Genomic DNA, 14,340 nt, shown 5'->3' with positions numbered 1-14,340 from the left:
GTAATATAATATGAAACAGTCAAATGGTCCAATGTGAATCAATGAGTAGTGTATCTGACTAAGAGTAGACCTTCACTTAATTGAAGTGGTGCATTTTTTGTCCTGCTGCTTGCGACTAAGATTTACTGAATTATCAGCCATTACAAGTCTACAATGTTTAATTATCGATGTGTAATTTTATTTGATGGTAATATAGTCTTAAAAATAGTGTAAATATAATATAATTTCTACGTAAATGAATAAAGAACACACAGGTTCAATATGTTCAGGTAGATATTAAAGGGACCAAAATCTTGGTTAAGTAACAATTGAGAGACCAAATATACAACATCCCTTTTATTAAACTATCTTTAATAATAAGTTAAATTTTAAATATGGATTTTGAATTATCAAAGATTGTCGTCGGATGGTAAGTATCCTTTCATCCTTAATCAGAGGTCTCGGATTCGAACTTAAAAATGAAGTTGTCTTTAATAAGAAATAACTTACCATCAATGTGAGATTTTACCATGCAAATCTGAATCAATTGGATCTCAAAGCAATTCAGATTAGATAGTTTCTTATTCCTCAATGATGTTGCTTCATGGTTACGTTAAGATAGCAATTATATGCTATGATTCTTTGCATTTGTTCGATTTTATCGAATATATACACTGAACTTTTTTTTTTTTTTAAGAAAAAAAAAATAGCTGAACATTGAGTGATTGATTGTTAGTTGATTTGGTACCCTTTTGGCAAAAATATCTTGGCATGTCTTGCACATTTTTTCCTTTTCCTTATTCTTCCAGAAAAATTGACTCCACTTTTGTCCTCTCTAACAAAAGTAGAGAACTAATATAAAAGTGAACTAAACCTGAAATTAATTCAGAATCGACTGAAAGTATTGAATGCTCACCTCTACTATATTATGATATTATATTTTATATCAAGTAAATTTATACCTTTTTTTTTATAATTTCTTTAATAATAATCAAAGAATAATTTATGACCTTACAGGCTTTCTATTTAAAACCAAAACAATTACTCTATTGAAAGCAAAACTTCTAATCGAGACAAATGAAGTGAAAATCTTAAAGGTCACACTCCTTTATAGTGACCTTTTGAGAGGAAAAAATAAGTAAAAAAATACTTATACAATTTCTATTTAGGGAATATGTTCTATGTGTTTCATATGTACCAAATAAATATAATGAGCTATTACCCTTCATGATCTTTATCCCCATTTCAAGTGAAGAATGAAGAATGCACTAACTATCTTTGAAGCATCACCAACGTATGGGGTGAATTAGTTGAAATTTGTCCATCATTAACCAAAAGTTTCAGATTTAAGTCTTGTGAACGGAGAAACTTCTGGTAGAGAGCATTTTCCTCTTAAATAGATCATATCGATACACGGCGTGAATTCAAATTAGTTGGTTCAGTGAATTTCATATATTGAAAAACAAGATAATACACATCGTTTATTCTAAAAATAGCACGGGGCAAAGCGAAAGGTAGAACGAGCATCGAGTAACTTATAATTGAAAGAGCATAGAAAGAGTACCTCGCGTGAAGCTCCTCTGTCGCGTCCTAGCAAAGCAATTCAGGATTATTCTCGTCCCTACGATCGTGCGCAGTAACTGAGAGTCCTATTAGACCTAAGTCCAACTTCAATTCACCAAACCAAGGTTCATATCATGTAGCCATTGTGGACTCGTACAAGGATATTGAGTAGACAGGATATAATAGTCAATCAATGAGGCATTTAGAGAAGCTATGCGATTTAAATGAATGTTAATGTAAAAAGTTCTTTCATCCTAATCTCGTCTATTGAACACTAAAATCAAATAGTTTAATCGAAGCATCAATAACCTTTTATTGTTGTGCTTTAAGGCTCCTCATGGCATGATAGTTTTGCATCTAAATTTCCTCTTGATGCAGAGATCTTTGTTAATTGCATTTCTCAGTGCAATTACCCTCAAGATGGACTAATTTGTAGTTGCAATTTAAAAGCCATGAATTGCATCACGATATTAACAATAAATTTGCAAGTTAATGAGATAAATCCAAAAATGAATGTTTCACAATTTTCATTATAAACAAGGTGATACTAATACTTTCAAGATGATGATAAAAGATGTGGACATTCAATTAAGTTGCCTCTTGATTATTATTTGAGAAATTCGATCTGTTGTTGTGTTTGGAGCTTAAATGGTGGTTAGAGTGCTGATTTGTAAGATTTGGATGATGAAAATTATATTCGAAAAGATAACCCACTATTGTTGAACAAGTTTGAAGAAGTTGTTTGAATTTCAAATATGATTTTTATGAGAATTTTGAAGTGTTGGCCTAAGGAGGTCGTCTATGTTGGATATTCGGATTGGTTTTGAACAAGAATTTGCAGTTGAAAATCGTAGGAAAAAAAAATTGTTTCTATAGCTAACAACATGTTATATACTTGTATACATTTTTTACAAAGTAGATACATTTTTAAACATTTTATACAAGGTATAGACACATTGTTTGATAGGTATATAAATACTGCTACTATAATAATATATAAGGTGTTGTAAATATTATTATGTGGATGTTCATAACTCGTAGGTGTAATTCCCACCATTATGTGTAGTAATATCCACACAAAGGCGAACTTATGTATTAAAATTGGGTCACGTGAATTCATGGTCACTCAACTAAACTCAATATATAATGTGTATAATTTAAAAAATATATCTAATGTTAACTGAAGGAACACATGGTCAAATCAGGTCGAGTGAAGCACTGGTTAGGACTAAGTTTAATTCCTCAAGAGATCGCACCCGACTTTTTGAACTTTTTTTGTTTTATTTCTAAAGCAGCCTTTAACTTTCCTTTTTTATATCAGTTCTAAACTCTTTTTCTTCTATTATTTCTAATTACTTTTTAGTCTTATGATAGGCCCTTGAATTTGTTAGCTCTTTAGACATATTTCCTCCTCTTTTATAACTATGAATCTCTTTGATGCTTTTTTTTTTTTTTTTTGGATAACTAATTGTATTATTATTTACCAAATGTGTTGTATGTACAAAACTCAGACTGATTCATGGACAGAGAGCCCCATGATATCAGTAACCTATGAACAGAACAAAGCTAGCACATTACAAGTAAGTATTCAATTGCATAACTATACTAGCTAACTTAGGCTTCGCGGTTCCTCGACATATAACTTTCTGGATTATCAACTTTGTTAGCACATCTACTGTCCTCATTTTCTGCTGAAAGATTCTGCAATTCCTTTCGTGCCGTAACATATAAATGTAGCCAGCCAATGTCACCCTATACATCTCATCTTTGGAGTTCTTGCCATTAGCATATAATCTTTGACATTCTTGCTCATCCTTCCATGCCAGGATTGGTCTTGTGTACCCTTGCCATTGAAGCAACTTTTCCCAGATTGCAACAGACAGTGGGACCCTGAAAAATAAATGCTCAATTGCCATTGATGCCGTTGTGATTATTAAATAACTTACTTCATAAAAATGTAATTAATTATTTTTTGCTAGCCAATTAATATCACAATATAATTTATCTTAAAATGATGAATTCATCCTCTTGAAATCCTGAATTCGCGTTTGTACCCACACCTCCACTACCTCCTCATTGATCTCTCACAACCCCATATTCTTCCCCACATTCTCATAGTTATTGCCATGTTTATGGCCAGCTTTTGACTACCCTCTATGTAGTAGTTAAATAGGGGTATGATAGGTGAGGTGCCTAAACTTGAGATATATATACTTGGAAGAAATAAGAGATGTTCTCTTCTCTTGTCCCTATTTCTATTGTTTTCATCCTTTAATATTGTTACTATTTTAGCTTAGTTTTATAACATAAGGTTATATTAATACTATTGCAAGAAAATATTTGTCATACGAATGTAAACTGAATAATATGATTACTGGGTGCAAAGTATTGTGTTAAACCGTGTATTTTAAAAATTCTGCACTTTGTACCGTCTCGCTTTAAAAAAATGAACTATTACTACCTATATAGAAAAGATAGTTGAGCTCTTTATTTAAACTTGGTCAAGGGTATTTTAGGGCTTCACCTTAATGTTAGCACTATCAGCTTGTACAACTAGGCTCTTAGGGGTCGTTTGGTTCAAAGACAAGTTATACATGGATTAATAATGCAGGGATTAGTAATATAGAGATTAGTAATACAGGGATCATTTTTGTTGGGTGTTAGGTTCATTGCACTAAAATTGGACACAAAAGATACCATTTGAATATTTATTCATTTTTAAAACTTTAAAAATAATTTGTTATAATTATAGACTTGGATGCTTGACCTTTATAGGTTTCTTGGAAAAAAAACAAGGCTAATTTTGTCATTTTAATTTGGCTTAATACTCAGATGGACCCTTAAACTTGACATGTTTTGTAAGATAGGCATATAAACTTATAAGGTGACCAGATAGACACTTAAACTTACTCAAAGTGTATTTTTCAAGTTTTTCAGTTGTTTTGAAAACAAAAACTATATTTTTCAAACACTCACAATTTTCATGGCCAAACAAGCCCTAAATATATCACAAAATATTTTTTTTAAAATGCAAAAATAAGGCAAACGCATATACATGAGACTATAAATGTGCACTTAAACCAATAAATACTCGCTAATCGCAATTTTGCAGCTTTCAATTAACTCGGATTTTTTTTTACACTTGAATAATTAAAAAATAATAACTTTAACCAATAAAAATCCTTAAAAAAAGAAATTTCAAATTAAGAAATTTCTTTTTTTTAAGGATTTTCTTCTCGGCTTTACAGTTTTCTTAATTTGAAATTTCTTTTACACTTGAAATACTGAACTTAGAAATTTCTTAATTTGAAATTTCTTTTTTTAAGGATTTTTATTGGTTAAAGTTATTGTTTTTTAATTATTCAAGTGTAAAAACAAATCCGAGTTAATTGAAAGCTGCAAAATTGCGATTAGCGAGTATTTATTGGTTTAAGTGCACATTTATAGTCTCATGTATATGCGTTTGCCTTATTTTTGCATTTTAAAAAATATATTTTGTGATATATTTAGGGCTTGTTTGGCCATGAAAATTGTGAGTGTTTGAAAAATATAGTTTTTGTTTTCAAAACAACTGAAAAACTTGAAAAATACACTTTGAGTAAGTTTAAGTGTCTATCTGGTCACCTTATAAGTTTATATGCTTATCTTACAAAACATGCCAAGTTTAAGGGTCCATCTAGGTATTAAGCCTTTTAATTTTTTATCCATGAATAATCTATCCATTGATAAGTTATCCAATGGTGGTGGTGGGATAAGATAATCCATGTATTAGTTATACATGCCTCAAAATGTCAACCAAACATGGTATAAAATAATACCACATCTAATTCCATGACGATTTTAGCTAAGACCTCTTACCAAATGAACCCTTAGTGTTGTATTTCCTTTTATAGTCAGAAAAAATGAATTCTTTTATGACAATAACCACACCTGTCCTTGAAGCTAACCAGCTGCCATAGGGAAGAAACAATCAAATTGCACGACAAGGTAACATCAGAAGAAATACCCAAGTCAAAACTTCCCGCACTATTTGAATCAAGAGAAGACAATAAACACTAGCACAGATGAAAATCCAGGCAGAAACTATACCAGCAATAAAATAGCAAAGCAAACAAAAATAAATCAAATATAAGAGACACCAAATTTACATGGTAAAACCTCTTCAAGGTGAAGAGGAAACATCCACGGGACCTCCGGCCCACAAAAGCCCCACTAATAATCAACAAGAGTTACAACAATGTTCTTCAAATGGCTACAACATCAACGCCAAATACGGAGTGATGTGTAAATACTTAGGGTATAAAATCCATTGATTAGGTAGTGTATTTATTTATTACCTCGAGCCACAACCATTAAACCTCTAAGAAGCTTCCACTGGCCACCACTAATGGTTTGATCATAACCCTCATCATCAAACTTTCCTACAAAAATTAAATTCAGACGAACATCTGGAGCATGCTTGACAATGTTAAGAACCAACCTCGAATCATTCTTACTTTTCAAGCAAATTGTGCCGATGCCAAATACCTCAACCTCACTATCATTGCTCATTCATAACATTCCAAAATTACCTGGAGTATAAGAAGAAAATAATTCCTTCTTTGGTGTGACATGAGAAGTGGCACTTGAATCCACAAATAAGATTGATATCATTTTTACCACAAGCAACAAGAAGATCATTTTCAGCAACACGATTTTCATTATCGCTTTCTTTCTTTTGCTTTTTCTGGTCTCTTTTAAACTTAGAGCAATGTTTCTTGATGTCACCTTTCAAGCGACAGTAGTCACATGTAAGATTCTTGTACCTGGAGGATCTTGACTTGCTTCTATTTTTGCCTCTGTCATTTTGACCTCTGAAATTGCTTCTCCCCCTGTCTTCAGTAACTAAAACATCGGAATGTGAAGCAGAAGAAGACGAAGCTTGAGATCTTCTTCTCATCTCTTCATTCAAAACACCACTTTTAGCATACTCCATACTTACACCATCATTGGAAGCAAAATTAGTCAAAGAAACTCGAAGAGTTTCCTAAGAGTCTGGCAGAGTATTAAGAAGCCAAAGTCTCTGTATTTCTTCATCAAACTTGACACCTATTCCAGATAGCTGATCAAGGACACCCTGAAAATCATTTATATGATCAAAAATAGAACTCCCCTCTTTGTATCTAATATCCATCAATTGTTTCAGCAGGAACAACTTATTATTGCCAGTCTTCAAAGCATAAAGTGTCTCGAGCTTTTTCCACAAGCTTTTAGCATTTGTCTCATTCACAATATGATTTCGAACATTATCTTCAACCCATTGCCTAATATAGCCACAAGCTTGTAAGTGCTCAATTTCCCAATCCTCATCTTCAATAGACTCGGGTTTCTTAGAAGCAAACATATGTAAATGTAATTTCTTGACAAATAGAAGATCTTTCATTTTTGCTTTTTCAAATATGCACTACAAGAAAAAAAAAATTGGCAACAAAATTATTTTTGTTGTCATACATTGATTATTGTTGCAAAAAGTACTTTTGGCAACAATTTTTTTTTGTTGCATAGACTTTTTCTAACGGCTGTTATTGCAACAACGTGAAACAACCTTTTTTTTTGTTGCCAAAAGTACTTTTTGCAACAATAATCAATACTATGATAACAAAATTAAATTCTTTGGCAACAAAAAAGTTCTTTGCCAACAATAAAACTAAGTTGTTACCAAATATTAAATTTTTTGTTGCCATTTCTATACTTTCTTGTAGTGAGGTAATTACTGTCATTTAAAATATGGTATTCATCGACCTAGAAAAGGCATACGACAAAGTGCCGAGAGAGGTTCTATGGAGACGCTTGGAGGCTAGAGGTGTACCTGTGACGTACATTAGGGCGATCAAGGACATGTATGATGGGGCCAAGACCAGGGTAAGGACTATGGGAGGAGACTCAGTGCACTTTCCAGTGGTGATGGGGTTGCACCAGGAATCAGCTCTTAGCCCATTTTTATTTTCCTTGGTGATGGATGGATTGACGCGGCAAATTCAAGGTGAGGTGCCATGGTGTATGTTATTTACGGATGACATAGTCCTGATTGACGAGTCTCGCAGTGGAGTTAACGCTAAACTGGATGTTTGGAAACAAACTCTGGAGTCTAAAGGGTTCAAGTTGAGTAGGACCAAGACAGAGTACTTGGAGTGCAAGTTCAGTGATATAGTGCATGAGGCTGACGTGGAAGTGAAGCTTGGCACCCAGGTCATATAGAAGAGAGATAGTTTCTTGGGTCTATTATACAAGGAAATTGGGAGATTGATGATGACGTCACACACCGTATTGGTGCAGGGTGGATGAAATGGAGGCTTGCCTCCGGAGTGTTGTGTGACAAGAAGGTGCCACCAAAACTTAAAGGCAAGTTCTACAAAGTGGTGGTTAGACCAACTATGTTGTATGGGGCGGAGTGTTGGCCAGTCAAGAAATCTCATGTTCAGAAGATGAAAGTGGCAGAAATGAGAATGTTGTGATGGATGTGTGGGCACACTAGGAGCGATAGGATTAGGAATGAAGTCATCCAAGACAAGGTTGGAGTAGCCTCAGTGGAAGACAAGGTGCGGGAATCGAAGCTGAGATGGTTTGGGCATGTGATGCGGAGAGATGCAAATGCCCCAGTGCGGAGGTGCTAGAGGCTGGCTAGTGACGGTTTCAGAAGAGGTAGAGGTAGGCCGAAGAAGTATTAGGGAGAGGTGATTAGACATGACATGGCGCATTTCCTACTTACCGAGGACATGACCTTAGATAGGAGGGTATGGAAGACTCATATTAGGGTAGAAGTCTAGTAGGTAGTCGCGTTTATCCTTTCTTACGAGTAGCTATATTGCTCTATAGTTTCTTGTCTCTTGATTTCTGCGAGTATCTGTTGGTTTATAATGGCTTATTTACTTTCATTGTTTTCATTTTCATGATTTGTTTGCCCGTATCTGACCTTTCATATGCCTTTTCTTGAGCCGAGGATCTCCCGGAAACAGCCTCCCTACCTAAGGTAGGGGTAAGGTCTGCGTGCACTCTACTCTCCCAGACTGCACGTTGTGGGATTCACTGGGTATGTTGTTGTTGTTGTTGTTGTTGTTATCTTGCTCATATTTGCCTCCATCATTTAAATAGACAATCAACACAACCAAATATAACCACAGGCTCTGATACCACCTTTTTGGGAAGAAACAAGCAAATACCAAATTGCACGACAAGGTAACATCGGAAGAAATACCCAAGTCAAAACTTCTCGCACTATTTGAATCAAGAGAAGACAATAAACACTAGCGCAAATAGAAATTCGGGCAGCAACTATACCAGCAATAAAATAGCAAAGCAAGCAAAAATAAATCAAATGCAAGAGACACTAAATTTACGTGGTAAAACCCCTTCAAAGTAAAGAGGAAACATCCACGAAAAGCTCTGGCCCACAAAAGCTCCACTAATAATCAACAAGAGTTACAACAATGTTCTCCAAATGGCTACAATATCAACACCAAATACGGAGCGATGTGTAAATACTTAGGGTTTAATCCATTGATTAGGTAGTGTATTTATTTATTTTTGAGATATTCAAAAACGATATTATTTTCTATTATTGCACCGATGAAAGAACTAACAAAAAATCTTTACAAAATTGTCAAATGTAGAAGAAATCACATTAAATAAGTGATTACCATAATCTGAATTATTTGTTAAATTCACTGAATTCCTGACCAAAAATAAAAAGTTGACACAACAATATAAATAGCGTTGGTGTTACTTACATTTCCCCATTTCTCAACTTCATTATTATTTACAATTTTTTTTATCAGCAGAATACTGATTTTCATTGAAACTCAACTTAGTATCTGGTGGAGCCGAGATACGTAAGGATTTTTTTTTTCTTTAAATCTTTGGAATTTCATTTTGTAGAATTACTCAATATATCTAAGGCTACTTGTATTTGTTTTTCTCTCTTTTGATTATCTGATGTTTCGATTTTCTATTTTTTGATGATGTTGAAATAGATGAATGCTTGGAAAATGTATCGAGATAATCATGTCTAGTATAGATTAAATTCTCCTTTAATGTTTTCGTGAATTTTTATTTTAAATAGATGGAGATATAAAAAATGTTGTCTCTCCTTTCTAATAGCTTGAAGAATATCGATTTGATTTCTGTAGCATGACCCATATCGTCTTAGGGACAAAACTTTCCATTTTTTTTTATTTTTTATGTTATTTCTTAGTTTTTTAGATGGCTTGGGCTAGATCTAGGTGGCAATAGATCGATTCGTCTGTTTATTAAAAAAATCGATAATTCAACTAATTTATCATGTATAGCACAAATTAAATATTTCAAAATAGTTCCAATTATCATCTCAATTTTTCTTCGATTTTTGTCTAGTTATTTCGATACTTTATGTTAAGATGTCAAATAATAATACTAATTTTACTAACATTCTCATTGTTTTATGAAATTATCAAATACTAATTTGTTATATGCTTAATATATATATATGTAATATTTCTATACATATATTAGTTAAATTGAATTTTATTTGATTGTTTTTATATGAAATTAATGAGCTAATTTGATTATTCCGTACAATCATAAACTTATGCTTAAACCTATACATTTGTTTATACAACCCTAAAAGATCATTTAAATATTAGGTTCAGCTTGGTTGGTATTACAAAAAATAATTGACACCCTAACTGGGGAGGGGAGGGGGGGGGGGGGGGGGGATTTACAAGAATGGCCTTGGAGGTGAGTGGTCGGGAACTTTTGACCCCGCTTGCTCGATGGACAAACTATCAAGTTTAACAAGTTTTGACTTTTCACCTTCAAAGTTTGTCTATGAGGCAAGCGGGGGATCAAAAGTATAAGACCACTCATTTTCAAGTCATTAGTATAATTTCTTATAACTAGAGTCAAGGGGGTGCCAGCGTTAAAAAGTAGAGAAAAGACAAGGTATATTACTTAAATCACTTCAAAGAGGAGACACATGTGCCACCACATTAAGGTAGCTGTTCATGTATAACCATTGTGATGTATAACCAAAACAAAAAAAAAAACCATTGTGATGTGACTATGAAGTAGGGGGTTTGCTGTTAATTAATTAATCTAAATATTCTTTCAACTATATACTTCTTTTTTCATGTATTAAATAACAAGGATCCTTTAGTTTTATACCTTTTTTAACATAAGAACGGAAGATTCAAATAATCTAAATACTGTAGGTTTGGTTTTCTCTCCTTTCATAATTGCACTTGAAAACATCAATGTGTTGTTCTAATCTACCATCAATGTGATTTCTCCATAAAAGTGATGTTATACTGATTAAACTTTTGTTCTTTAACGGAATGGTTCATCACATTCATCGATATATATACTCTTTTAGGCCACTCTAAATTTTATCCCTAAAAAGTAACAAAACAAAGAGCAATATAAGTAGGTGTTTGCTTTGTCGATTTTCCATTATAAACGTTGACTTTATCCAATTTATAAACGGAATATTCATTCATGTGAATTTTACGGGAGATTTCGTACTAGCTCTTTGACGAAGTAACTTTTACTCTTACCAAGATGAAAAGATATACTATAATTAAGAGTCCTGTGTTTGGTATGGAGGAATTTAATTTTTTCAATTTTTTCATGTTTGGTTGGTCAAATTGCTGTAAAAGTATTTTCTCGAGGTAAACAAGTTCCTCATTCAATTTTTACAGTGGCATTTTCATGCTGATACAAATACACTACCCCTCAACCCTCACTCACTCACTTCTTTTTCTCTGCTTCGTCTGCAGCTTAATTAGAGATTCTTGAGAAAATGGTGTCTGCTGATCGAAACAGTGCAGTGCCACTGAGAGTAGCACCCCCAAGTCATTAATATCTATATCCACCTCCCATGGCCATATATGCGAATCTTGTGGCCTCTCCTCAAGTGTTCATGGATACTTTGCAGGAGTTCCATGCTGCCATGAGGTCCAAGTTCGTGATCCCTATTATGCGGGGAGAACTGTTAGATTTGCATCGCCTCTTTGTCGAGGTAACTACTCGTGGTGGTATCGAAAAGGTTAGAGGGGAGAAAAGATGGAAGAAAGTAAAATTGGCTTTTAGCTTTCCTTCTTCAGCCAAAAATGCTTCATTTCTCCTTCACAAACATTATAATTCATTGTTGTTCCACTACGAAAAAGTCTACTATTTGAAGGGAAAGTATTGGACTCCTTCGCCTTATAATCATGTGCTGCAGCAAGTCTCACGTCCACCTCATCATGGTTCCGTGCGTCCATCCTGAGGCTTGAACTTGGAACCTCAAGATGAATTTTGAACCCCCTAAACCACTGAACCAACCCCTACTCTTGTGTTCAGGGTGTTCAAAAGCTATATATGTACATAAAACATATAAAAATACCTTATATATACAGTGTAATTTTTTGCCGAAGGTCGAACACCCTCAATGGGCTATAGATCCACCCCTGGTCATGCCACAACTACAGAGGACAAAAATAACATTTCCTGAAACACCATCCCCAGTATCTGGTTTTATTGATGACACATTTCATGGTGGATATATTATTACTATGAAGATTGGATCTGAGAACTTTAAAGGTGTTGTCTATCATGTTTTAATGAATCAAGAGTAAATCAGAATCTACCATCTGAGAAAGCAACATCAATGACAGGGAGGATAAATAAATGAACGGAAAAGGCTCAAATTTGCCATCGAACTATCGGAAATGGCTCATTTATGCCACTCGTCAATAGTTTGGCTCATTTATGCCATCGAACTATAGGAAATGACTCATTTATGCCATCGAACTATAGGAAATGGCTCATTTATGCCACTCATCAATAGTTTGACTCATTTATGCCATTACTCGTTACCAAAATGACTCATCTATGCCATTTTTCATTAACGCCGGTTTTATAATACAAGATATGACACGAGGCCTCCAATTAGAGGTCTACGTCGTTTAATTAAACCAGCCCAATTTTAAATATGAAATTAAGAAAAAATCCGACCCATACACCCTGACTACCCATAACCATAATCTAGTTGGAGGCCACGTGTTATAAATGGTATTGTAAAACTAGTTTTAATGAAATATGGCATAAATGAGTCAAACTATTGATGAGTGGCATAAATGAGCCATTTTCTATAGTTCGATGACATAAATGAGTCATCTCCTATAGTTCGATGGCATAAATGAGCCAAATTATTGACGAGTGGCATTAATGAGTCATTTCCGATAGTTCGATGACATATTTGAGTCTATTCCAATAAATGAAAGAAGAAGATGAAGTTGATAAACAAAAAACTACAACACACAACAAGGAAAATGTTCTCTTTTTCCTAGAAGAAAAAACTTTATTATGTCAAGATACTTATGCTTGAAGATAATTCTAGCTAGGCGAATTTTCATATATTTTGTCGACAAAAATATACTTCTTTTTGTGAGAGGACCATATTTTTTACTACATTTTGTGGATGGTTGAATATTCATGTTTAACTTTTGGGATTCATGAAGGTATCATCTCAACATAGTAGCTTAAATCTGAGATAAGTAGTAATAGGTTGAGTCCAGAACCAAAATAACCCAAAAAAAAAGGGTATGAACCAAAATACCCCGGGAAAAAAAAGAGATACAAAAGTACCTTTAACGCATGATTTTCATGCGTTATTGGATGGTCTTTTTTTTCTTTTTTTTCTTTCTTTCTTTCACACTTTTTTACATACTTTAGCCGTAGATTAATCATGCTTGAGACTCCAAAACTTGAATATTTTATATAGAACCCTATTTATTTTTGTGCGATTAATAAGGCAGGCTCAACACATCAAGGATACACAAAACTTCGGATTGTCGTTTTAGTGGTTGAAAAGTGCTCGAAGTCCATTTTTGTTTGAAGACTTATTGTCATTAGCTTTAAGTTATTTATGTTTTAGGGTTTCGTGTTATTTTTATAATAATGCGTAACTTTATTTTGACAATTTACCAAATAAATAAATTAACAATAAATAAAAAATTAACAAATTAATAATCCATAATCAATTAACAAAATATTAATTCATAATCAATTATTTCTGTGTAATTTTTTTTTTTTTTTTGCGTTAGACCCTTCAACACCCAACTAATTGGAGTCCGCAACTTAAATAACTTCAAAAGTGGGTTTGGGTACCAAAATAATCCATTAACGAATAACAAACAATAAGCTAAATCCCGAATAATAAACTAAAACCCGAATAACGAACAATAAGTTAAATCCCGAATAACGAACAATAATCTAAATCCTGAATAACGAATAATAAACTAAATCCCGAATAACGAACGATAAACTAAATCCTGAATAACAAACGATAAGCTAAATCCTTAGTTTTGGATTGAACATCATTAACAGAATTTCCGAAAAGGATTAGTTAGTTAACATAATTTTTTGATGAAGGATTAGTTAGTTAATATAAAATTTTGTTCGTTATTACTTTAACTACATGAGTTAAGTAAATTATAATCAACAATACAATATCATGGATTATTCAAAATAACTAATTAAATCCTCCATAATTTATCCTAGTTAAGTAAGTTCTAATTAGAGAAAAAAATTTAGTTAATTTCAAGAATAATGAATAATTTAGTATTTACAAATACGACACCTCCATGGATCTCCGTTAATTATTTGTTAATTATGGCATTGCTAATATATTTATTTCTGAAATTGTTTTTCCCATGTTAATTACTTGTTTATCCCATGTTAATCGTTAAATAAATTAGTTCGTTTTTTCACTAATAATATCTTCTCAACGCTCCCGCCGAGGTT

Source organism: Lycium barbarum, chromosome 5, assembly GCF_019175385.1.
Source record: "Lycium barbarum isolate Lr01 chromosome 5, ASM1917538v2, whole genome shotgun sequence".
In the NCBI taxonomy this organism is placed as follows: domain Eukaryota; kingdom Viridiplantae; phylum Streptophyta; class Magnoliopsida; order Solanales; family Solanaceae; genus Lycium; species Lycium barbarum.
This window is presented reverse-complemented; position numbering follows the sequence as displayed.